Source organism: Centropristis striata, chromosome 16 (genome assembly GCF_030273125.1).
Source record: "Centropristis striata isolate RG_2023a ecotype Rhode Island chromosome 16, C.striata_1.0, whole genome shotgun sequence".
Lineage (NCBI taxonomy): Eukaryota > Metazoa > Chordata > Actinopteri > Perciformes > Serranidae > Centropristis > Centropristis striata.
The window spans coordinates 19,801,092-19,827,530 of NC_081532.1; the positions used below are offsets into that span (position 1 = coordinate 19,801,092).

General features: G+C 39.4%; 1 protein-coding gene across 3 annotated transcripts in view; it reads right to left on the minus strand.

The window, feature by feature from the left end:
- LOC131987924 (leucine-rich repeat and fibronectin type-III domain-containing protein 2) overlaps nt 1-26,439 on the minus strand; it is a 169,907-nt gene that overhangs the window by 87,401 nt on the left and 56,067 nt on the right. For 2 of the 3 annotated variants that reach the window (XM_059352854.1, XM_059352852.1), the window contains exon 2: nt 21,437-21,565. The gene's annotated coding sequence lies outside the window, so the exon portion shown is untranslated. Of the gene's footprint in view, nt 1-21,436; nt 21,583-26,439 lie in introns of those variants that run through there. The other variant, XM_059352853.1, reaches the window with a different exon arrangement.

The following is a 26,439-nucleotide window of genomic DNA, read 5'->3' on the forward strand; positions in this document are numbered from 1 at the left end:
TAAAAAAAATTATTTTGTGGAAGGTTAATTGTGATATCTAGCTAAATATTTTTTCCATGTTCACCTGTATTGTCAAAACTGCACTTTTTAATACAACATGCAAACCATCAACAACCACATTATTGTGTTATTTTGACAGTTGCATGTTTCCAAAATCTGCAGGGTGAAAGAAACATTTGATAAATTATACGTCTGCTGCTGGAACCCTAAAAGCATCACTTGGCAGTTGTCTAAAAACAGGGTTTAAATCATCAGACTGAACCGTCCTCACACAGAAAGTAATGCATTTATCATCCAGACACACTGTAATTAAAGTCAAGAAATTTTCCTCTTCCACTTCAAAGGCATTTTCATTTTTACTTTTTCCATTAATATTTAAAAGAAGAATTAAGGTCCTAAAGTCCTGTCAGATTTATGGATTCAGTGTCAATTGAGTAAGGGATGGATTCACTATCATTTTTTTTGTAGTGATGGTGTGAACTTGTGAAAAGCTGCCAGCTCCTGTGCTCTGATATCATTCTAAGTGTCTCAGTGTTACAGCAGCCACCACACTGCTTCCTGTCAGGGTTAATCACAGATGATGAGGGGAGTTGGCACATTTTGATGCTGACTTCTAAAAACACCGAAAACGCCTCAAAATGCTTCAACACAGTACTACATAGGTTTATAGTATTCCCTTATCTCCCTTTCTCAATTTCTTCTTGTCTTTGTTTTGTGTTTACATGGGCTCAGAATGTTTGAAGAGTAACTTCGAATGTTCAAAAAAAGTTTTTCAAAAAAGTTAAAGTTTCCTCTCTCTGCAGTGATGTAGATGTGTACTCAGGGTGTGTTCCGTGCACTCTGACATCACTTTTGGGCGGGGTTTGTTGAACTGGTAGCCACACCCAACAGTGATGAAAAGAACTCAAACTTTTAACCAACATGGGTCAGTGTTTTTGTCTATGGGGTTGACTAAATTAAGTAAAATTAGAAATTCCTCGCCCCAGTTTTTCTAGTATATTTTTCAGAGTTACTCTTTACAAATAGCTACATATATTTAATTAATTTGTATATGTTACTTTGGTGGGACCAAGTCATTGTTTTGAAGTCACAAGTAAGTTTCAAGCCTTAAGACTGACAAGTCTCAAGTCCTAAATTTAGATTTTTGACAAGTCACAATGCGCTCCTCACCAAATGTAATGCTATTTTAACAATAGAGTAATAATATATTTAATCTGCAAAAATGAATACATGAATGCTTTTTTAAATTGTTCTCCATGATTATTTGCATTAACTACAACTTGATTGGCTGCTGTCAGATTGGTTCAAACAAAGAGGATCTGGAGGATTAAGTATGACTTGCTGGGAACGGTGTTATGTTATTGTTAGCTGAATCAGTAAATGAAAAGTCATTATTAGTTATTTAAGAAATGAGAACCACTTTAAGTCAAAAGACGGAAGTTCAAGTGAAGTCGTGAGTCATTGGTGTTAAAGTTGCAAGATTTTTTCTAAAGTCATAAAAATAGTGAATTGAGTCTGCCCGTATTCCAAGTCATGTGACTTGAGTACACAACACTTCCACTGAATATTTTACAGTGGAATTGCTATCTTTGAAAAGCATCGGTTTAAACTGATGTGGTTTGAATTCCCTCTTTAAAGTGTTTCAAGTCATTTCAAGTTATTCAAGTTAAATAATATTTCTGTCTGGTTTACAAATTCTATACGTATACGAATTTTATCTTTCCTCAACCTTAAAAATGACAGAACGGAACCTGATCTGATATATTCAGGCTCAACTGCTGCACATGCATAGCCCATATCTTCAAGTTTGATATTTAATAATGAAAATAATTTATTATTTTACTTCGTTTGCATTTTGAGACACACAAAATGTTTTAAATTAGACAACTACATTTTCTCTGAATTTGAGAGTTTTGACGGGGAAAAAAAATCTGTCAATCAATTTCTTAATTACTGTTTTTAAAGAGAAGTCAAGTTAAGTGTCACCACAATGTATCCAGTTGCTTGTGAGAATAAAATCTTTACATCTATCTTTGCCTCCATATTTTCCTTAACACTTGGGTGTGGGTTTAATTTTTTTATATAGGTGATTTGCAGGGTGGATGGAGCTGGTCAGTGAGCCTGATTTATGAAAATGAAAAACCTTTATAAGTCACAACCTTCCATTAGTGTAGGTGTTAAATACTGCATGCTCCAATGCTTAAAGCCCTCCAGTAGTGCCCTTTGACCAAGCTTTATTTTCTGCTGTCTGACGAAAAGATGTAGATTTTTATCTGGTCTAAAAACAGAATATGGACATAAGAGCAGAGAATCTTCAGTACTTTCACTGGTACTCTGAACTGAAACACATTTGCAGACTCCTGAGCTAGTCTCCTCAGACTACACAGAGTACTGTACTGCAGGTACATAATTGTGTAGAAACAATGAAAGGTTTCAAGCTGTTAGCTATAATAGCTGTACCTCTGATTGTAGTACTTGGTAATTATGTTGTCTTTGCTGAGCTCTGTGTGTGACAGACAAAGATTCTTTTATTTTTTCCCCAGACAAACACTAGACAGTATTGTTGTGCTGTCATCGACAGATTTCAGGACATCACAAAGCTCACAATACACCCACAATAGTGTCTAAAAGCTTCCCATATACCTATAGACATATAGAGAATGGACAAAGGCTTATTGTTACCATTCACATAAGTTACAATATAACGTACTGTGGACGTGGTGTCTAGTGTCTGTAACGCCACTGTGGCGTTTCTTTGTCCTCAGAAGAGTCGTTCACTCTGAAGGCATTTGTGAACATTTTAAGTGCTAAAAATTGGTTCAATTTAGCACCAAATCACCATAAACAACTTGTGAGACATAATTGAGCATATGAATGGACCTCATATAATCCATTCATGTTTAAGCTCTTATACACACTAAACTTTCAAAATAACAGGTTCTCCAAAATAAACGGCAGAATAGGTTGTGTGTCAGCACTACAAATTACGGCACGTAGGCGTATCACGGCTCGCAGTTCAACGGCACATTCTAGAAAAAGCACAAGTACGGTCTGCGGTTTTAAAAAAAAGACTGCAGTTTCTGTAGATTTATGTTATAAAACCACTGACCTTAGGTTTAGGGCAATAAACTTCTGGTAAGTCATTATAAAACACAGTTTATACAGTAAATAAATGTATTTAAGTGCCGGAAGTGAAGTAGTTACAAGGGACACATGACTGCCACAAGCTGCATAAAAAACATAAGTTAGTTCAAAAACGTGATTCACGTAACTTACGTTGAAAATTGTTTACTTTTGTTTTCACACTTGTTTGACCCACCCACCCAACCTCCAAATGATTGCACAGATCCGCCCTCTTAAACTTCACTTGACTGTCAATCACTACTATGTCAGTAAGATGGCGGCGGGCACAATATAGTGGACGGTGAAATACGGAGACATAGCTCATTTTACGCTGCCTGTACACGTGATTATACGTGATTACACGTGACTATATTAACGTTTTTGATGGGAGAACAGACTGAAAATGAAGGTTTATTACAGATTTATGATTAGGAAAACTTGACACAGTGCTGAGCTGCTTAGATTAATCTTCAGGATGCCAGCTTTCAGATGATGCATACCATTTATATGTTGAATATACTATTTAACTGCAAAAGACAAAATAAACGATCAATATAGGCCAGTGTACAAAGGAGTCCTGCTATTTCTAACCTCCACCAAAGCAATATGAATTGAAACCAACGTTTTACCAAGGCACCTCTCAAAAAATATCAGTAATAAATGTTGATGCTTTTGTTCATTTTTGCCTGTACTTTCATCTTACAGTACAGGTAACGTGCAATGTTAATCCAGTTTAAATCAGTTTTCTTTCCCTTTCTTCTACTTCTTTTATTCTCTTCTACAGATCTCTTTTCTTATAGTGACATAATTGTGCAGGCTGAAAGCTACCTTTTCCAACTTAATCATTTCTATGGTTTCAGTCATCCATTCCCTCTGAGGGTTTTTTTTTAAAAAGCAATCCAGTTTTTCATGATTACTGTCTTTGTGACCGTACATTAAGATCTTTTTAGTCTTTGAAGCTATACAGGCATATATCTTAAAATCACATGCACTTTGCGCTGGAAAGTCTCACATCGAGTTAGATTTATGTTTGAGTTTTTATGAATTCTGCACAGCATGTTTCCTGCAACCTGAAGAGGTACTACCCAGGTGGCAACCTCTAGGTCTGAGCATGGAGGCCAACCAGGAAGTGCCTTAAGCTGCATTCTACTGAAAATTCCAGCAGGGAGTGCTAAGTTTGGCTGCAAAAAAATTCTGTCCATTCATTGCAGTACAAAACGAGAACACTCACTCGATTTATTAACTCAGGATTTTTTTTAAGGACAACACTATAGTCTCAATCTAGTCAATCAATCAAGCTAGTAAAAAATCTTCTTCAAGACAATTTGATGTTAACAGTTCAAATAATGGCCCAATTTAGAAGAAAATAGAAGATAAAGAATTGTATGATTTGGGGTGAGGCTAGCTTTGATTGACAGGTGGCAAACAAGACGAGCTGTCATCAGGAGAGAAGCAGAGCAATGCGTATCCACGGCAACGTGTCAATAAAGTTATATATAACGTTATATAGATATAAAAAAGGACGTTTACTGATTTGATCACATAACTTTGACCCTTTCACACTTTATTTTCACTTAATGACAGTTTATTTGTCTTGTTCAGTAAAAATGTCTTCAGCATTTTTACTGTTCAGCATTTGGTTGGACTAACAGACACTCAATGGAGTCGCTCTTTATTTTTCTTAGGTAAGTAACAATAACAACATTTTGTTTTTGTTTTTTACTAGCCAAAATGAACATCCCAGTTAATGCTACAGTTAATGCTAACATGAATTAGCAGTGGCTTCTCTCAGTCGGGTTGCCGGTGTAGAGAGGCGTGTAGTCAGTGTCATCAGAGCCCTCTCGCTTCTCCACAGTCCAAATATGGTCTGCTCCCCATATCGGAAACAAGATGGCGACGCAAGATGGCGACGAGTGTAACGCTGAACTCTATGCTTCCAACGGGCAGTCCACAAACCAATGGGTGACGTCAAGGTGACTACGTCCATTATTGATATAAAGTCTATGGTACTACCTTGAAAAGACAATGTATGTTGGACCAAGGCCAGGCACTGCCTGTAATAGAACTGAACAAGTGTGTCATACTTGTTGTGAAATTTGTTGTCATACTGTGATGGAAAAACAACAGATGTACAGCCTTGAGCTTACTTATATAAAGTGGACCTACAAGCTCATTCATTCTGCAGCATGCGAGAATTGAATCCGGGCTTGTACGTAATAAATGTGTATTAAACCCTAGTTATCCCTCTCTGGCCACATCAAAAATGCATCCTATGAGTTGATTTATTTATTATTTAATTATCTTAACCCAGGTATCTATGTGACACCCCTTTAGGTAGATCTTGTGACCCCCTGTGGGCATCTTGACCTCAACAATATCTCCAAATGTTATACCACCCAATGTCAACGACCCGTATGAGCAGTTCGCAGTACCGGAGCAGTACTGGAGCATTCTGAAAATAGTGCACACATCATTATACGTACGGTTCGCAGTTGTTAAAAAAAAGGTTTTCTTTTTTGCTTGAATTTAGGCTACAAATAAACCCTGTTCTCCTGCGTGAAACTCTGATGTCTTTTGACCAATCCACCATCACGCCCACCCACTCCTGAGTGAGACTTCCATGTTTTATGCTACGTATCGCCATCATTCATTATTACTACAGCCTAGACAGGGTGGACAGTCTAAATGTAAATATGGGTTGTATTTTGCTGCCTGTACAAACAACCTACAGGGTTGTTTTTGAGAGGAGACCAGTCACCCTGACCTCCAGGTCGAAAACAACTCTTCAAGAAGCTACGGTCAGATCTATTGATATTATATAACTGACCAATCAATAAGGAGTAAAGCGTACAACAATGGATGGATTGATACAGATAATATGGTGCAATAATGATGGACACACACACTGCTTTTACTAGTTAGTCAAATGTTTAATCTGTTCTCTTACAGGCTGAATTGAAGATTGCAAACCGGACTGAAAATGACATGCCGAGGTGCTGCTCTGTGTCTGTGTCACATCTGATAAACTTCCCCAAAACACACATAAAATATTCAATTAAATATTCACAATGCTGTCAGTCAGTGAAATATGACTGAATGGCTCTGGTTCTCTTTGATGTAACGCTGATGTTTGTTGATAACATTCTGCTGCTGCAAAACAGCTGCTTGTGGCAATAACAAGATGCTGAAGCAAAGAAATACCACAAGCACCCCAGGGAGACATGAATGCAGAAACCGGCTAGCCTCTATAAGATGCTCTGATGAGGCAAATGAAAAGTTGCTCCACATTTGCATGATGTGGGAATGCTGTTGTCTGGCAGTACAATATATGTCATTAGTTAATTAGATGGAGAAAGCACATCTGTCTATCAATAGCTCCTTTGATTAATAAAACATGAAAAGCTTTGTCAGCAGTCACTCACTCACATGCTAAAAAAAGAACAGTGGGTTGTTTTTTTTCACTTTTTGTTTGATTACTGGAACTGGGAGACTGTATTTTCAAGTAATTTACTTCACATTTATGAGTAATTCTGTGCAGATCACTGTTATTTTTAATTAAGTTTGAAGATAGGCTAAGTGCCTTGTTTTTCGTGTCATAAACTGCTATTAATTATCAGGTATTTTTTTTATAACTGTGGCCTTTAAAAGGTGGGTTTTATCTACTCTAGTCATTTGTCTGTTTCCTGTGAAAAATACAGCAGTGCAATTAAGCAATATCACACAATAGGGAGTGATGTTGTTCTACATATCATCACGTTAACAGTTGCTGTTTCCGGTTAATTTAATCATATATCTGGCAAATTAGTTTTCCTGACGGGCAGAAAACGTTCTACTTGTTGATAAAGTAAAGCTAACTGATAGATGTAGTTAATTCTGCAGCTAGGATTATTGTTGGTGTTTACACTGGTAACGTATTAGCTTTGGAGAGGAGGAGGTTTTTTTAGGCCTAGAGCGGGAGGATCGGTGGCAGTGTTCTCAGTTCAACAGCCTATGGAGACATCATGGCAGAGGCGACAAGGCAGAAGAGGATGTTGATGGTGAAAATAAAGAGAAAACACGAGGGTGACCGAGCAAGAGGTCACCAGAGAAGACTACGAGGCATCTCTCTTATTCTCTTTTTTCCAAGACATAGACATACTGAAATTCAAAGAAAACAACATACAACAAAAATTTTGCTTGGGCAGAATATGACCAAGCAGCAACTTGAAGAGAAGCCAATGCAAAGCTCCCTAAATCTGTATTCAGTCTAATGGTAAGCAGGGGGCGACACCACTGGTTGCAAAAGGAAGTCTGTTTGTTTGAAAGTCATTAGGGAAATTACCCTGTTTCTCGATCGGTTTATAACCTCAGTGAACATTCTCATAGTGAGCCTTGATCACTAGTCTTCTTTAAGACAGTATGATGTTCTTTTGCTGGCTGGCATAAATACAGCACAACTTTTCTCCAGTGCTATCTTTCATACCAAGACACTAATGGTATAAGCAATGCTAAACCATGACACTTCTTATCCCACAGTCCATGATGTAACATTATTAAGTTACAACACACACCAGGTTCTTGAGGCACATTTTAAACAAGGTGCAGTGCTGTGGACACATTGATTTCAGTAGCTTTTAAAGTACGATTTATATTGGATATTGGTTAATACAATTGCTTTCAGACAGTGTTTGAGTTTATAGATTAAATTGTGCTCAATCGTGAATGTTTTCTGAGTAAACCTGTGTATAGGTACAAAGTAAATATTGATAATATGCTAAATGTGAGCATTAAACTTTGAATATAAATTCAAATACTACAAATAATTACTTCAATTGGAATGGGATTATAGGAGGAAGATTGACAGCGCTAGATACAACCATGGTATTAAAACAATCCCCAGTCTCCCCGAGACAATTATTTATCAGAGAATGTGAATGTCTTCATGTCTCTGACACACTGAGACTTTGGTGTGTCTCATTTCACTTGAGATCTCCGACAGTGTTGCCGCTTGTGATGTAATTAAGAGCTCGTCTTCTATAAACGGTCACCTGTTGTGTTGAGCAGTGCTTATACTATAATCTGTAGCTGTTGAGCATTACTGTGCATCATTAAACCCAGGCAGTGATTTCAGATAATACTGTATCAGCCTGCAATTCATTTGATGAACACATAATCTTTACATACAGTGCAATTAACCCAACTGGGAGAATCAGAGCGAAATTAAGGGAGAACACGATAAGTGTGATTGTCATTATGGGAGTTAGCATAATACAAACTCCCATGAAGCTATTTTGCCGAAAATGTTCCCAAGACAGCATGAAATGTCAGCATACACCCACACTTAACATTAATTGTGCTTATTCCTCCTGCATGTATAAAACGCTTAATTGAGGTAAAGACAAATTCCAACAATTCAGATACTTTATTTAAGATCCCTTACAGCGAGGTAAATGTAAAAAGCAGATTCATTCGTGCAATGAGTTAATAAACATTTTGCATGCTAACAGTATCCAGATATAATGAAGCATTACATCTGACCAACCGATAACCTGATTCATTTCAATTTAATGCAAATGTTTAATACCTTGACATTTATTATTTAGATATATATTTAAACATTCCCTGTAAGCATTCCTGTAAACAAAAAGCTCTGTTTACATTAAATACCAGAAGCAAAACACGTGCCTTAAGGGCTAACATACATGCATTTCCTTACTGAATTGCAAAGCCAATTTTATGATCATTTTCAATACCGCATTGTTTATGTCCATGTTGTCTGGTTTCTTCTTCCCTGCTTTTGTTGGCACATTGTGCATTGCCTCTATGTGCAGATCTGTGTAAAACCATTGGCAGGAATAAAGGAGGTCATTCCTGCATTCTCAGGGTCCTATGCTCCAAAGATTTATATGGCAAATGATGAGAACATGGAACAAACTCTGAAAAAAAGATCTGCACTGTACAGACCTCAGCTGCCAGGCTTTTAACTAAAACCAAGACATAAGACCACAAGCCTCCTTTATTAACCTCTTCATACTGGCTCCCAGTATGTTTTAAAATAGATTTTTTAGATGTAGATAAGTAATTTTAAGGCTCTTCATAGCCTCTCTCCCTGCTTTATATCTCTGACATGCCAGCATGTACTTTGGGCTTCTGGAGCCAAAGTGTTTTGTCTTTTCCTGAGGCCCAGCTGTAAACTAAAGAGGACAGAGTGTTTGCAGTCAAGGCCCCAAGGCTCTGAAATGATCTGCCTGAGGAAACCAGGTCAGTGATCTCCTTTAAAGGGACAGTTCACCCCGAAATAAAAAAAAAAATACAAATTGTTACTTACCTGTAGTGCTATTTATTAGATGGTTTTGTGTGAACTGTCTGCCCTCTTTCCAGTATAATGGAACTAGGAATTATGGCAGAAAAGAAAATACTTTCTACATTTTCAACTACAACATGGTCTGGGCAGTATTTTGAGTAACAAGGTCATAATCCCTTTCATTGGTAAGTCTTTTCTGAATTTACTAGAGTTGTAATTACCTTATCTTATTTACTTTAAAATAGGTTTTGCTTTTCTTACCATGTTTTCCTTTTCTACTTTAAAATCTATTTCCTTTCAAAAACCTGATCATTATGCATGCATGAGACAGGGAAAATGGGGCCCACACATAAAAAAGACTGTTCCAAAGCTTTGAGAGTTCAGAAACACTAATGATGTTGTTAAAAGAGTTGCATGACCCAAAGACCTGATTCTGGAGCTCTCCATACTAAACTTTATACAAATCTGACGAGTGGTTTTGGAGATGTCCCTGCTTTGGAACAAGATGTTGAACTGAACGGCAAATGAATTGATGTTCGCTTCCATCAGGCCCCACCACTGCTGAACAGAGATCGTCTCATATCAACATCTGAACTGCATTCACTATCAGTGCATATTATAGCCTTATTTTTCAATACGTACTGATTGACCCTGTTTACACTTGGTTTTAGAATGCTTAGTTTTTAGAATGCTTCTTGGCCGATCGGATCACAAGTGGACAGATAAGACATGATACATGATACACACACCTGGACTGAATCTCCTGCTCAAATCCAGATTAGACATCTGTTTTTAACTGCACCCCAACCACGCACATCACAACTCCTTCGCATTTTTACGACCATTGGTGCTCTCTCATCAAAACCACCACATGACGGCCTGAATGTACGTCCTTGTCTGGGACGCATTAAGACACATTGGCATTTACACTACAGAATATATGTGGTCAAATGTGTCCTAGACCAGTGATTCCCCACCGTTGTTCACCGCCATACAAGTGTGCCGTGAGAAATAATCAGGTGTCCCATGGAAGATTTTCCAATTTCACCCGATTGGTACTCTAAGTGAGCGGCGGAACAATGAAATGCTCTCCCAACAGAGAGCACTGCATCAGCGTGATAGCAGCAGCTGGAACAGTGTTGTCAACTTTGCGACTGTTGTTATATTTACGGACTTTTCAGACCCGTCTAGTGACTCTTTTTCAAAAAACCCACTAGTGACAAATCTAGTGACTTCTGCTGGTGTTATTAGAGTTTTGGAGAGTCGTTCTTACTCTTGTTAACAAGCAGCATGTGCTGCCGTGGGCCCATCCCAAAGCATTCACAAGCGGCCCAGTCCTCCCACAGCAGTCTCTCCCAGCTTCAGTCAGAGCAGAGATGTTAACCCCTCAGCGTCCAGTCTGCAAATGAATCGCGCATGCGTGAAGTCGCTGTGGCTGGCTTACAGTCTGTCTCTTTTGGGTCACTTTGGGTCCCGAGGCCAGATAAAGGAGGAGGGTTGGAATTGTGACAGATGACAGTGCATTTGCAGTTCTAAACATATTTAGGGTGTTTTTATTGTCTTTTTGACATTTTTGTTTGTTGGAATGCCGTGTGATTTTTCTAACGTAAAAAATGTGCCATGGCACAAAAGAGGTTGAGAAACACTGTCCAAGACCATCTGGGCAAATGGTTTGAGTGATCTGATCACAATGCATCATGGACCCTGTTTACACTTGTATATAGTGCTGACATAGCATAGTGGGGTCATTAAGTCCCATTCAAACTTCTCTGTACAACTGGTTCAGTTTAACACATTGGATAGATCTGAAGCCCTGGGTCATCAACAGCTGTTCAACCAACACTGTCAACTCCACATACAGTAACTGTTACTGTGTTTCTACTGATGCCAAAGAAGAAAAGAAAGAAAATTCCCACGTTCATTTAGCAATCATAGCCCACTAGATACAAATGCTTTAATGTTAAACTAAATCCCATTCTTTCACCATTCCAGAGAAAATCATAGATGACTCCATTTAGAAAACTGTCAGCAGACAAATCTACCACACAAGGCCTTGGGCTTCCAACAGGCTAAATAGTGGATGAGACAGAAAGTACAGGTCATAAAAGCATACAAAGCTGAGAGCTGGTGGAACACAGCAGGGTTGTTTTTCTCTGTGACTTACAGAAAATAGCCCGGCCGCCCTTCTATTCTCAATCAATACTTTTTAATCATAGCAGGCATTCGGCTGCTGTCTTTTTCATGATGACTGTATGCTGGAAAACTTTTGCTTCCAATGTCTGACACTCACTCACAGAGATATTCGAGATGTAATTTCACATTCTGTTAGAGTCTTTGATGGGATGATGGCTCAGGAGAGAGTGTGAGCTGTGGGATGAAATGCATTTACGAGTAAGTGATACTCATCTTGCTCGTCAGAGATAGTTTTTCCATTTTTTTTGTGCTTCCAGCTAACTATAACTAATATTACTGGTTTAGTTTCATGTCGTTGTGTTTCTTTAAAACAAAATTTAATCATGGCTGCAAAGGCCATTACTGGATTTAAATCAAATCCTGCACCACTTCCCCATGACAACACAAAGCTTTTAAATGAGCATATTAACGACGACACTGAGCCTAATCATGGAGCCACCAGGACATTTTCACTACATCCCTGTGAAATGACTTGGCTGCTCTCTAAACATTGAAAAGCATCAGCACTAAACATTTTGGCAGCCTGCATCCTTGTTTGACAAAATGAATGTTTGATGATAATTGTTCATAAGCTTGATGTGTAATTATGCCTGGTTAATTGTTTGAGTTTCTCTTGTTCATTTAATCACTTTTCTGCTCTTCTCTTCTCACTTTTTTTTTGGATGCCTGAAAGTTAATATCAATCCAATGACTGTGCAGACATTATGGATTGATATTATGACTGATGGGTATGTTGCATTTTTAGTACAAGCGCAATTCCAAAATGATCACTTGACAGGGGTGGTTCTAGACCATATGTAAATGGGGGGCCAGGTTGCCCTAGACCCCCCAAAAATTCCAGTTGTAATGCAATTTCACGACTGACCAGATACCTCAATATGCAGGAATAAGAGGTGGATATAACACATTTGTCCTGCATTAGAAAAACGGCATTGTTTCTGCATGGAATAAGCATAAAGTGGGCTACTCGTAGGTACCCATAGAACCCATTTCCAATTAGGTATCTTGAGTTTAGAGGTCAAGGTCCCATTTGAAAATTTACATGTCTGTTTTTTCCTCCCCAGAATTTTGTCAAATTTGAGCTATTGAGCTCCTTTCATGGTAAGATATGGTTGATACAAATGACTTTATTAGGTAGGGGTCCATGTTTAATATTACAGGAGCACTATCACTCATTTGGCTGCTAGTATTAAAGCAGTGTCCACAGACTTCTGGCAAAATGGCTGCAACACTCAATCACCGGCATTTACATCTGAATAAAATAAACACTAATTAAATTGATTCAGCTAATTAAAAAGACGCTACACTCATCTTCAAATAGCTAATTGAGGCTTCATTTCTATTTCAGGGGTGACTACAATGAGGCTAACAATCTTGGAATAATGCGTGGGCCATTTTGCTGCCACCACCATGTGAATGCAACATAAGAGCCCTTTCACAGCGGCTTTTAATTTGGTGAAATTGGCTCATGTCGGTGGAATCTCATGGATATGTGGATTCAAAAGAGTAAATCTGTATGCAAGTGCCCATAATATTGTCAGACACTGACATTAACAATCTGCATCTGTCACTGGAAGACTTTTCAGGTAGTGGCACAAGCCAACCCTGAAACCTGATTGACCACCCCAGGTGCCACCCCATTATCCTTAACTCTGATAGTTTATCTGCCCAGTCAGAGATGGGACCTTAGGCTTATTTCAAACTTTTCTAACATCACTGTCTATTTCTAGCTATAATGAAAATATTGGCATCATATAAAACAAGACAACCATAATCCATTGGTATCAACCATGTCATGCTATCTGGTCGGTCTTACTTCAAGATATCTGAATGTAAATGGGTTATGCTTTATGAAAATGTAAAGCCCCTAACTAAAAAAACAATGTTTATGACTATAAAAAACAAAGAAATTAATCTTAACACTGTTAACTTTCAGGTGATGTACACTTATGACACTAACAATTGATCTGCCATGTCCCACATTTTCCTCTTAGGGCATATGTGGGTCTCTGAGGGTTAAAGTAAACATCAGCAGTAAAGAAAGAAATGATAAATTAACGCAATTCCTACATGTGTGTGCATGCACATAGTTCATTCATAGTTCATGCCACCCTTGCAAGTCAGTGCCGCACTTCGACACGCAACTGCCGGCGGCTCGTTAAGAAGCAGCAGTCTCTCCCAGCTGCAGTCACAGAGGTGGAGGGGACGTTAACCCCTTAGCGTCCAGTCTGCAAATTGCTAATAAGCTAACAGTTAGCTCTGTAGCAACACAGTGTGTATGTGCTGCTGCTGCAGGAGATGTCTGATGATTAGGGATGCCTGTTTGTTTACAACAAGCACTGGGCGGACATACAACCATACGTCACCTCCGGAGTCTCGTAAATCCCTCTGGGGGCCTTTTTGTAATGGAGACACGCAGAGTGAGCGGACATTTGAGAGGGAGTGGCCTGAGACTTTCCCGGTGGCCACTCTTCCCCCTAAACAAATGTTTCAGAAGAATCCTGAAAATCTACTGGCCGAACAAGATCAGCAACAACGATCTGTGGACAAGAACAAAACAACTCCCAGCAGCAGACAAAATTGGACGAAGAAGATGGAGATGGATCAGGCACACATTACGTAAACCAGTGCCAAACACCACCAGACAGGCTCTGACCTGGAACCCTCAAGGGAAGAGAAGCAGAGGACGTCCTAAAAACACCTGGTGCCGGGACCTACAGGCAGACACCAAGAGACTGGGAGGCACCTGGTCGCAGATAGAAAAGAACGCCAGTGACCGTGAACTCTGGAGGTCCCTTGTCGACGGCCTATACCCCAGTAGGGTGTAAGATGGCGACTACTACTACTACTACTCTTCCCCCTAAAGGAAACACGGCTAATGGAACTCCAAGCATTTGTAGGCACTGGTTTCTTCATTACAAGTCCTTATTCCCAGGTGTCCAGTTGGTTTGCTAACTCATGTATACAGTCAGTGACAGCATGGGCTTCAGTTTACCTCTACTCTGACATCTACTACATGTCATTCATTCTACCCTCATCCCTCCAGTGTCTCTATCAAAGACAAAATCCCATATAGCACTTCATTAAATCAGCCTACTATAAGAAAAATAAAAGCATCTCTGGATAGCAGCACAGAGTGAAACCCCAGGCTCTGTCGAACCAACTGGCACTTCATTGTCTCAACTGTAATGACGCAAGTGTGAGAAACAACACGGCCGATGATTACAGGGCTGACTTCCAGTTTCATCCACACATGTGAAGCAGGTGAACATGATTCATAAATCTGGCAGCTCCAGGGGGAGCGCAGCCATTACACAGGAGTACTTAGGCCACTGAACGATTGTTGGGGAAGGGGCTGATGCGATCCTGCGCTCTTTGTCCTTGGGGCTCCTGTTCATCAACCAGGGTGACAGTTTTGGGACGAGTTCATAAACAGCTGCTGTAGGAGGCTGAGCTATTCAGGGATCTTACCATCCAGACATTCTCTGATCAAAGCTCAGTCAGAAAAGGCAAAAAAATAACCCATTTTGCAGCACAGAAGATTCTCTGCTACAGTTTCATCAGCCAGTTTTTATATAATCTGCACGACTGTGGGATGTAGCAGATTTTGTTTGACTGTCAAGTTTGCTTTAGATCTTTGAACTCAATTTGTTTGGGTAATGTTTAAAGCATATCACATATTTCGCCTCATTCTTTTCACAGATCTCTCAGAAAAGGCTTCCAAGCACACCCACTCAAGAAAGATATCTGCAGAGGAAACAATGCATCTCTGCGTTATTCAAAAAATGATGCCACATCACTTTCATTGCAGTGGGTCATGTGCCTGAGAGTTTTGTTTTCTTTGTCTCTGCCTTTCTGGCATTATACAGTTATACTCTATGTACAACAGTGCAGCCAAGCAGGATTCCACACTATGTCCCAGCAGCTGATTTATGGTCCAGGTGCTGAAGGAGTCAATACCAGCCCAATGCCTCTTGAAGTCTGTTAATATTTGATGATTCTGCAGCTTACAGGAGGGTAACGCATAACTTTTAGGGTGTAGATCAGCATGCAGTGCATCTGATTTTCATGCAGGAGACCATGCCCATGTCCCGTCACAGCTAATAACTAGAACGTTTTCCTTCCTCAGTTCAATAACCCAGCTCACATTGTATGTATTATTATGTAAATGAAAATGCTTTGACCTTGTCAGTCCAAACAAGAAACAAAAACCAAGCTTGGCATAGCAGGGTGTAGGTTGGATGCTCAGGTGGAGGTGGAGTATATGATGCATTATATCAACAGCAGGGGTGGTGGCAGCAGCAGTAGTAGTACCAGGAAGTGAACAACACAGTTTTCAAGTGAGCAGAATACGGCACCATGAACCAAAGGGTGTGCTGGATATATGTGGCTGTATGAAGGGAACTGTAAGAGGAACAACACACAAAGCAGTACTTCTGGGTCTGAAATAGTGAAGCCAATATAATGAGCAGGGGGTGACAGGTCGGAAAAAGTAGTCAAATCGTATATAAGTCTATGAGAAAAGTATTCTACTCTCATTTGATTTATTACATTAGTAAACGTTCTCATAATGACTTTATGGTCTCAATCGTTAGTTTCAAGTCTTTGCCAATACAGCATGATGTTCATTTAGTAAATGATGGTCCCATTTAGAGTAAAATAGAAGATAAAGCAGTGGAAACTTTATCTTCTATTTTATGGCGCACTGTGTGTTTTGGTTTAAAAACGTCTACTAAAAGACACTCTAAGAAGTCAGTTGTTCATTTTAAAATACTGTTCACATAGCACTAGGGCTGATAAAGTAGCATCCTTCTGGTTACTGTTTTTTTTTTTTTTGCTGTGTGCTTGTTCCAAAAAAAAAAAAAAATACAACCAAAACGGTGACGGCCAAAATGCCAATCTGAAGGCCTCAAAATGGAATTCCACAATCAAATAACTTTAAGCTTCGCTGCTCTGAATTAATTTTGGATGAAACATAAAAAATAGCTAATAACTTTGCAGTGTTATTTCAACAACTTCCTGACATGATATCATAACGCACATGATGCCTAAAGATTCCTTAGATCTTCATATGGTTTCATATGATACCAGTATCTCCAGTATATTCCTAGAAGTGAGCCTGCTACAGCCTCCGAAAAAAATACTGCCGGCTGCCAGGCGCTAAATATCTATACTTGCCGGCCATGAATCGATATAATATTACCACGCAAAATATGGCGGTACTATGCTTTTCCCCCTACCTTTAACATCTAGTGTTTCTGGATCAAGCTGGCCTCGGAGCTCCATGGCTCATGTCAGGGGACATAAACATAAGAAAAACACATTTTTGAGTGGAGGGAGACATCCAGTTTTGTAGAATCGTCCAGTATCAACATTTAGTCTGGCGATATGATTGCCAATATATGTTGTTACAGTCCTCTGTGCTATAATCCATGGATTACTTGTATAGAGTCCCGGTTCAGTGGGACTGAATGACATGCCACCATGCAAATAATGTAGACAACAAAACAAATGTCTGACTGTGCCATCATAACTCTCCAGCACCATCAAACAGGCACCCATCAGTCACCATCTGACTACTCGGGGCTCACCATAAAATCCACTGAAATCCATTTCAACATCAAACATCATGTCAGCCTCTCAAAAGCAATCAAATCTTCCATGCTCTCTGAAATTTCTACTTTATTTGACTTGGAATAAACAAAACTTATTCAACCAGTGTTACACTACACTTTCATTTAGCGGACGCTTTTATCCAGAGCGGCGTACATCTGAGAGTCCGCACAACACAAGCAAAGATCTAAGACGGCGCATGAGTAAGAGTTAAATGCAGGCCTGTCATTCAAAAGTAACACATGTCAGAATGCATTATTTGGCAGTCTGTGCGTTCAACACAGTCATAACTTCAAAAGTGGAACGTTGGATTGAAAGATTGAACATGAAAAAGTCCTTCTAGTCAAATAACCGCAGCTCATTACAGTGTAATACAATCAGTCCACAGAGAATTAGACTTCAATATAGCGAGGAGTGACATATTGAGATCACATCAATATTCCATTGGCTATTATTAAAATTCATATTATGGAGGATGGAGTGTGTGTGTGTGTGTGTGTGGGGGGGGGGGGGGGGGGGGGGGGGGGGGGGGGGGGGGGGGGGGGGGGCACTTTTTATTTGGCAAATCAATTAGTCTGTGTTTAATGTGATAGACTGAATATTGTCCTCCTCCAGGCAAAGAGCCTGTTTCTGGCTGAAGCAGCAGGAGAATCAGACATCGCCTTCAGGACTTAATATTTATTTGTTAATATTACTGATATTCATTGACTATTGTCATAGATTGTAGTTAAAGTGTTCATTGAGAATAATTACCTATATTCACATGAAATATCTCTCTAATCTGTTAATGTTTTTATCTAATACACATTCTGACTCAGGAGGTACTTATGTGTATTTATAAAGCTTCTATATGTGACCCTGTACAAACTTCTCATCTACATCCTTGATGGACACTATGCATACATTATAATGGGTTCTCAACTACTGACGAGGCGAAGTTCTGCTTGTATTATAAAACATGCTATCCAATAAGAATATGCAATGAATCTCCCATGTTTGTTTTTGAATATAGGAATAAAATGGATTAAATAAATAAGTCACTTGAAATACACAATAAAGACTCTAAATGAGGTCATTTGAGTGTGTATAGACTATTCATGCATATAGAATATTTATTCAAGCATTCATGAGAACATATGAAATCGTTTTTTTTTGTATTTCTGAGCACATTTTTTGGATGAAAATACAGACTTGGTGTGAAACTGGTTTTAATATGAGAGCTGATGGATCTCACAAACTGAAATATTACAGATTACATAATGCACAGCAACCTGCCCTCATCTAACCTGCATTTTCCTGTTTGCACAGCTCCATATTTCTACATATTGTTTCTTCTGTTTATATTTTGTAATATTTTTTGTATGTTGACTTTTTCTATTCTTCATATTTTCCATTTATGCTTCTGCTTTTGACTCTTAGTACTTGCCTTAATCTATATTTGTTATGTTTTAGTACTTTGTTCTTGTGCACCAATACACCACATGAAAAACTTTCTTTCTATCTGAAGATTCATGGTAGTTTTTATTACTACACACCACACAGCTCATCATTGTTTTGTTCATTAGCACAAGTTTAAGCCAAACTGCTGCTCTGTGTCAACACTGCCAGTAACATTTAACATCACTGTCATTAAACAAAAGGCCACACTTAATATTTATTTCTGAAGGGACAACCAAATCACCTGACAAGGAGATGTGTCTCTCTGAAATCCACACGTGTCAGTAGTTCAGTCCTTAAGCAAGACTCAGTGAATACAAAACAAGGCTAACTCTTTAGACCAAATCAAACCCTCTGAGAGTCTAATATCAGGTCATTTTCATATATTTGAATGAATATCACGCATCTGCGTCTCTGCCAATAGAACACAATTTACAGTCTGTCTGTGTTTCCAGCTGACCCTGCGTGTCCTTCACGGTGCCCTGGGATTCTCAACCTATAAAACAGGTATTATTATCCTCAGTTAGTGACGTAATTTGGTGGAATATTCTACAAGGACTCTGTGCCAGGCGTCGGTCCTGAGGGGAATGTCACGGCCCTAACCTCATCTCCAGCTATCATTGGTTCTGTGTGAGCTGCTCAACATTCACCAGGAGGCAAAGCAGAAAGGAGGAAAATCAGGGGGAGAGCAGACAGACGGAGAGGTGAAGGAAGGAAAGGAAAGGAAGTAAAGACACATAGGGAGGAAGGAAAGATCATATGAGGAGGGATGAGAGAGGAGGAAGGAGTGAAGGAAGGAGGGAAGGAACCAATGACAGAAGGAAGGAACCAAAGATGGATGGAGGGAAGGGAAGAAGAAAGGAAGGAGGAAGGAGAAAAGAAGAAACAAAAGAGGGAGGAAGGAACAAAGTATGCAATGAAAGAGGGAGATGAAGAGGGAAAGACATAAGGAAAGACATGAACACGAGCGAAAACAAAAGGAACCGAAACAGGTGGAAGGAAGGAAGGAAGGAAGGAAAGACAGGTGTAATGAAGGGGGGAAAAAGATGGGTGGAAGGAAAAGGCTGGGAGGTAGAAAAGAAGAAGAGGAAGGAAGGAACGAACTAACTAACGAACGAAGGTAAGAAGGTGGGACGAAGAAAATAATTTAACAATAGAGGGAAAGAAGGAAATTAAAAGAATGGAAGGATTGAAAAAATAAGGAAAAGACAGGTGTAAATAAGGGAAGAAGAAAGGATGGAAGGAAGGAAAAACGGTGTAGGGAGAAAAGGAAAAACAAAATAGGAGGTATAAGGAAGGAAGGAAGGAAAGGAGCTACAGAAAAGAAGGAAGGAAGGATGTTGGGAACAAGGAAGAAAATAATTTAAGAAATAATGGAAAAGAAAGGATGGAAGAAAGAGTGGGAAGTGATGAGGGGAGGAAGGAAGGAAGAAGAAATAATTTTAGGAAATAATGGAAAAGAGAGAACGGAGAAAGGATGGAAGAAAGGGGGATGTGATGAAGGGAGGAAGAAAGGATGGATAAAAGGAAGGAAGGAAGGAAGGATGGAAGGGAGGTAGCAAAGATGGAAGGAAGAAGGGAATGTAAAAATGCATAACAAGAGGAAAGATTTTTAACAAAAAACAGTATAAAAGGAGGGAAGGATGGAATAAAAGAAGACAGAGATGAGAGAGTTAACAACCAGAAGGGAGGAAGGATGGAAGGCAGAAGAGAGTTGAGTGTCTCAGTGAACTGAGGTGTGATTGATTCCTGTCAGAGCTGTCTGCGCTGAATCCTCCTTCACTGTCTGAATATACAGAAACAAGGACGACTGAAACTAACTGAAAGGAATGAAGAGAAGAATAAGAGTAAAGACTGGAGTAAGTACTGACGGGCAGATCAACTTTGGCTTTTTAAGTAGAATCAATTTACAATTCACCTTAAAGCAACTTTGATATGAACATGTGTGTGCCTGCAGCCCCGATGCTGACACGTGTAGGCCGAGGAATTACGCAGAAACATGATTCTGTCACGACGACTTTACACAACTGACACTTTAAAAGCTTTTTCAATCTGATGTCAACATTCATATCAAACAGGCCCACACCCAGGCCACCAGCTTTTCTTCATGGCAGCAACTAAATAAGCTGTAAATGCAACACTGCAGTATCATGCTGCAGTACAGTAACTGTAGTTGGCAGCGCTCAATGAAGGTCACAAGTGGCTCTGTCTTCTTATGCAATTAACCCAGTTTCTCAGTGAGGCAGCAATCTATGGGGAAGCAATTAAAATCCAAATTCTTCACAGGACTTCACAGGAAAAAAAACCTTGGACAGCCCAACATTTGTTTGGAGGCGTTGATTAGTGATTTTCTTTAGATATCGGAAATTTTAGGACGAATGAAGCCAAAAAGGAAACAGTGGATTCAATTAAATGAGAGAGACAGAAGAAGGAAGGGAGGACAGAGAGCAAAAGGGCATTTGGGAATTCTCAATTGACTCCTTTTCTTTCATCTGAACCATGATTTTTGTTAGAAATCTATTATTCTGTCTTGGATATTGAACAGATTCCTCATTTATTCTCCAATCATTTGCTCATGAAAGCGATGCAGCTCATGCATAAAATCTTATCAACTCACTTGACTCCATTTAATGCAAACACAGGCAATAGAGAAGAAGATGCTCCCTCCATCTATTTATTTGTTCTCAAACCCGACTGCCTGGGCATGTGTGTGTGTGTGTGTGTGTGTGTGTGTGTGTGTGTGTGAGAGAGAGAGAGAGAGAGAGAGACAGCATACTGTGTTCCGACCTTGAATTCCTCCTGCGGGCAACAAACAATCCCAAGTCTTCCCCCTCCTCCCACGGATGAACGTTGCGAGGTGACGGCTCTGTGTGTGCTGAGAGAGAAGTCCAGCACCTCATCCGTTCACTCTTTCACCTGCAGGAAAACAACGAGGAGAGGAAGGGAGCAGAGATATGAGAAATGGCACTGATCTTCGACATCTGTGTGCCATCTAGTCCTTTTATTTAAGAGAAGATGGAGCTTTGAGGTCTGGAGTTAGATCCATTCTCTCAGGGTAGCTTTATGTTGAAGGAATTGTTTAGATTGATAATAAAGAAAGCTGACATAACAACAAAGTGTACATTTTTGTGACTACATGTTTCTGTTTGCTCCGGCTTTCCTGAAAGAGAAATAAAGCCATGATGCCATGCAGGAGGGATTTTAATTCTGTGGGGCTCAGCTTGTATAAATTGGGTAGCTAAATCAGGAATGGTGCAAGCTTGTGCTTATTATGCAATAGTTGGTTGAACACACAGAAAAATGTAAAACGGCAAGCTGTGCTTTTAACAAACACCATACAGTGAGTTCATTAATGAGCGTCAGAGGTGCTGGAAAGTGTATTTTTAACTTTGAACAGAACCAGGAAAGCTGTTTCCAGTCTTTTTGCTAAGCTTACCTAAATGCCTCCAGCTCCACACAATAATAACAACAATAATAATAATAATCTTTATTTAAAAGCACCTTTTAAAACACAGTTAATAAGAGTGTGTGTGTGTGTGTGTGTGTGTGTGTGTGTGTGTGTGTGTGTGTGTGTTTGTGGGTTCACTTTTAAAGTTAGTGATGAAATTGTATCATGTAAAACTAAAAGATCTAAAGCAGACCTGGGCATTGGGCGGCCCGCGGGCCACATCCGGCCCGTTGGCTGTCCTTGTCCGGCCCGCGTGAGGTTACCCAGAAATTAGAAATCAATATAACCGCAGTGCTTTTATTTTGAAGGCGATTTACGTATAAGTTACCCGAGTTACCTAGCTAACCTTGTCAAAAACACCTATTGTTTTTTGCATAAAGTTAATAAATTAACAATTAACAAGTTAATAAATTCCTTGGTCACCTTGTGAATCCACCGTAAGAGCTACAAGGTGGGAAAACAATAACAAACATTAGCATTAGCACTTGAGCAAACAAGCACTTTTACTATAGTTAAGACAACAAATATAGCCACTAATATATATTACAGAAGAAAATAAACCTTAACAAACCTTGTGTCCTGTCAGCCAGCCACTATAGAAGCCTTTTTCATACTTTATATCAACCTTATTGAATTACTACGCACTCGTTATTATTTACCGTTCGTTTTTCATTTAACCGTTCCACCTGTTATTTCCTGTCACTACCTTTCAAAATTAAAGCACCCGTTTCACACTGGACAGCACCTTTTCAAAATAAAAGCATCACAACATTGTAAAACACCAAGAAAATGTACAAACATGAAAAACAAGCTATATAACACAAAAACACCAATAGGAACCTTGCTAAATGTCATTTACAGTTGTGTTTAAAATAAATGAAAAAGTGATAAAGTGATTGGAGTATAACTTTTTACTGCTATATTTGATTTACTCCACATTAACAGTCTTATCATAACATGTATTGTTATCAGTAGCAGCTCAAAACCAAATAATTTACTGTATTTCATAAAGCGGTTAAATTAAGACTGAGCAGAATTTAGTTCAGAGTTTTTGTCAAGCCCCTGTATCCTTTGTGGTATTGGTCATTTGGCCCCTTGGGAAAAGTAATTGCCCACGCCTGATCTAAAGAGTCGGTACCAACCATCATGGTATTTTTTCAGAAGAGAACAACGCTCAGGCTAAATTGAGACTGGTCTCACTCCAAAACAACCCCATGTGGCGTGTTTCCATTCGGGTAAAGAGTGGCCGCTGGGAAGGCTTCAGGCCACGCCCTCTCAAATGTCCACTCACTCAGCGTGTCTCCATTACAAAAAAAGGCCCAGAGGGGTTTACGAGACTCCGGAGGTGATAATGGTTTTGGATCGTTGCATAATAGCTTAGCAACAGTTTCGACAGCATGCACAACTGCGGCCGCGGTTGCTAACACACAAACACACAAAGTGTCTGCCGCTGATCATAAACAAACATGCATGCTAACTGTACACAAAGTGTTCACCGCTGATCATAAACAAACGCCCATGCTAACTGTACACAAAGTGTTCACCGCTGATCATAAACAAACGCTCATGCTAACTGTACACAAAGTGTTCACCGCTGATTGTAAATTAACCGGCATCGCTGACTGTACACAGAGTGTCTGGTGCTTGTTGTAAACAAACATAGATTGCTAAGTGAACACATACTGCTGCAGCACATATATACTGTACTGCTACAGAGCTAACTGTATAGCCTATTAGCACTGTGCGACAGTATACCTTGTTCCATGACACCGGACTGCGCTGTAAAAGGGCAGAATATCTCTTTGCCTTCATGGGATCACTGTGAACACCGCGAAAAGCCAGTTACTTGTGACAGCTCGCCAAGTCGAGTACTATGTCACATCCCGCTCAGCAAGTCACATCCCACTTAGCATTCTATCCAAAAAAATTGGCCCTGCTCTTCGACAGGGCGTTTCGGCGAGGAAGACCCACCTCATTCTGGGTATATGACTATATTGGAAACGCACCTATAGTTCGTTTGTACAGGCAGAAAAAAAGACTCATATTTACATTTTACTGTCCTTTACCGCCCTCGAGTGGCTGTAGTAATTATGAAGGACGGTGATGCAGAATATAAAACACGGAAGTGACACTTGGGGCAAGTGGATGGGTCAAATAAACATCAGATTTTCACCCAGGAGAACAGGGTTCGTGTCCGATGTGAAAACAAAAGTAAATTTGTAAAGTAAAGTTATTTAAACATCACTTAACTTCCATGCATCACATTTTTACGAAACTATGTCATGTCAGTAGTCACGTCCTAGCAACTACATGGTCGCCCACAAAGTTGGAATAACATTTTTTTTTACCTCTTTTCCTTAAAATGATTGTGAATGGGATTTATTCTTGACAGATAAATTGTATATCTTCTCAAAACTATATTAATAAATCTCTTCCAAACATATCACAATGAAAATGAAACCACAATTAACTGAGAATTGTTTCTGAAAACAAAATTATTCCAACTTTATGGGCAACGGTGTATTTCACTTCTGGCATTTACATACACACATTTACTGTTCAAACTGTCTTTTATAACACCTTCCCAGGAAGTTTTTCGCCCTAAACCTAGATCAGTGGTATTGTAGCCCATATTCAAAGAAACTGCAGGGTTTTTTTACAACTGCGCACCCTAAGTGTATGTATTATGACAGATGCGCTACTTCTCTTGATGTCATTGAGAAAACGACTTATTCTGTTGTTAAGGTTGGAGATGTTGTTGGCTAAACTTTGTGAAAAACTGGCCTTAACATTTTAAAGGTTCCCTTGACCTCAAGATATCTGGATGAAAATGGATTCCATAGTCAAGTCCTCCCTTTACAAACATGCTTTATGCTGTTCTATGCAGTCGGGGGTAAACTTCATGCATTTTTTGCGGTGCAAATGTGTTATTTTTCCCCATTGTATCTGAATATTTCAGTACACTGGGGTCCTTGAACAGTCTTGGATTTGCAAACTCTTGGCAACACATTTGGTTTGTTGTGATGGGGTCACCATAAGTATAGTATAGTATGTTTGTGAAGGCTTTTTAAATTCTTTTTAACAGCAACAGTGTTCTTGAACCATCAGAAACTATTGTGAGGAGAAAAACTGAGGCATTGTTTCAGAATAAATACATTGCTTTAAATAAGCCAACACTATTTACATGGCTGAACAACAAAGCACATTGCTGTTTCTAGGTTTCAGTACAGACAATACTTTTTTGAAAGGCTTTTTGAGCCAGAAACCTTTGATCAGAAAAATGCACAGTGCTTGTGCCTGAATTTCATATTCTTGGCTGGCAGTAGCATTTTTTTCTCCTATTTCAATTCATCCTGTGTGCTAATGACCAAACAGACATCTGAAATGGGTAAATCTATGATCTATGTTGATTAAGATGAGCCAATCTTTAGTGTTGCACCACCAGTTTGTAGGTTAGTTTAATGTAACAGGTGAATTTTGACACTAGAATACTTTCAAGTTCATCTCAGGAGGCTCCTCTCACCTTGGACACACTGTTGCTCCTCTCCACGCTGCCCTACAGGTCATGAAATGAGGTTGCCACATCATAGTGCCTTGGGTCAACATGATAATTGGGGGCGCCTCTTTGTGTCACGCTGACTTTGCAAATCACTTTGACGTGTTTTTCGGGTTGGTGCCTGCAGCGTACATCACTCAGCCACCAGCCAGCTTCACTTGGAGCTAAGTGCTGTGCCAATTATTGCATGACACCACCATCCATATCTGTTCTCATGGAAATTCATAATTTATGACACATCCTCGTTTCTGCCTCCGGGGACCTGAATGCTATTATCCTGCTAAAGTGAGATCTGATTGGGCAGCTGCTATCTCACTTGCTTCTTTGAAGTCATTTCTTCAAGTACCCCTACATAGTCGCTATAATGTATCATCGTCCAGCAGCACAGGCATACAGTGAGCCAGATCAACACCAGATATCTTCAAAATGGTAACAGTAAAGCTTTGGCTGAGAAGAACTGCTTAAGGGTCTTAGTGCTGAGACATTTTAAACTATATATCTGGTTGTGTTTCATTTCCTTCATCATCCTTTCATTTTTTTGTCTTTGATGTTGTACAGAAAGTAAAAAAAAATACGCAAGATAGTACACATATAAGGTGCTCCAAAGTTTTAAACTTAGTCCAGATATATACAACCTTCTAAATGTGTTTAAATTGGCACATTTTACATGTAGTGCAGAATGCAGTCTTATTTAATAGTGAGGAGACATGCAGGTCAGGCCATTAACCTTGAATCATATTAGTGATTTAACATTTTACTCTTATTTTTACATAATTCCACTAAAAA